This window comes from Agrilus planipennis, unplaced genomic scaffold, assembly GCF_000699045.2.
Source record: "Agrilus planipennis isolate EAB-ADULT unplaced genomic scaffold, Apla_2.0 scaffold128, whole genome shotgun sequence".
Lineage (NCBI taxonomy): Eukaryota > Metazoa > Arthropoda > Insecta > Coleoptera > Buprestidae > Agrilus > Agrilus planipennis.
Window position 1 is genome coordinate 367,337 of NW_020438862.1, and position 950 is coordinate 368,286.

Here is a 950-nt window from a genome sequence, read left to right on the forward strand (position 1 = left end):
GATAAAATATCTTTACCTGATTATCTTCAAGGTAGGATATTTGTTCTTTAAATTTTTTATCTTTCTTTCTTATACCTTAATAACACTTTTATTTTATTAATAACACTTTTCTGTTTACATTTGTTTTATTTCTTTTACTAACAATAGGACTTTTTTACAGGTAGCAGGGACGTCAAGTCTACATCAGGACGGCTCCAGGACATCAGGGGCGTCAAGTCTACATCAGGACGGCTCCAGGACATCAGGGACGTCAAGTCTACATCAGGACGGCTCCAGGACATCAGGGACGTCAAGTCTACATCAGGACGGCTCCAGGACATCAGGGACACCATCCATCGTGGGATCACCTTCGGGGGGTCCGTTTTTAACGGGTGCGAATCCCTCCCAACGGTAAGGGCCATCTACCAATGGCTGGAACCGTCTTCCAATGGTAAGAGGTCCCTTCCAACATCGAGGATCACCACTCATAGGTAAGACTTATCCCTCTGCGAATAGGAACACCTTCAAGTTGCTTGAAGGTGATCCTGTCCGCGGGAGATTCGGTACTTGTACCGCATCTTCTGCCGATAGGATCATCTTTAAGCAATTTGAAAGTGATTCCTGTTTGCACAGGTATAAGTTAAGCCTCTGAATGGTGATCCAAGAAGTTGTAAGGAACTTCTTACTTCTTGGAAGACAGTTCCTGGTCATTGGATGGTGGCTGTTACTACATGGGAGGGCATTCACTCCTGCTAAAAATGGTCCCCACGCGTAAAGGGGGACACTCGTCCCCCCGGGCGGGCAGGGGGGACACTCGTCTCGTCCCCCCGGGCGAACAGGGGGGGACACACGCTCGTCCCCCCGGGCAGATGTAGGGATGCACCATTCAAAAATAAAAAAATAACTTTACATTGTTTTATTATTAAAAAAAAATTACAATACACCCCCCCTCTAATATCCGCGCTTTGACC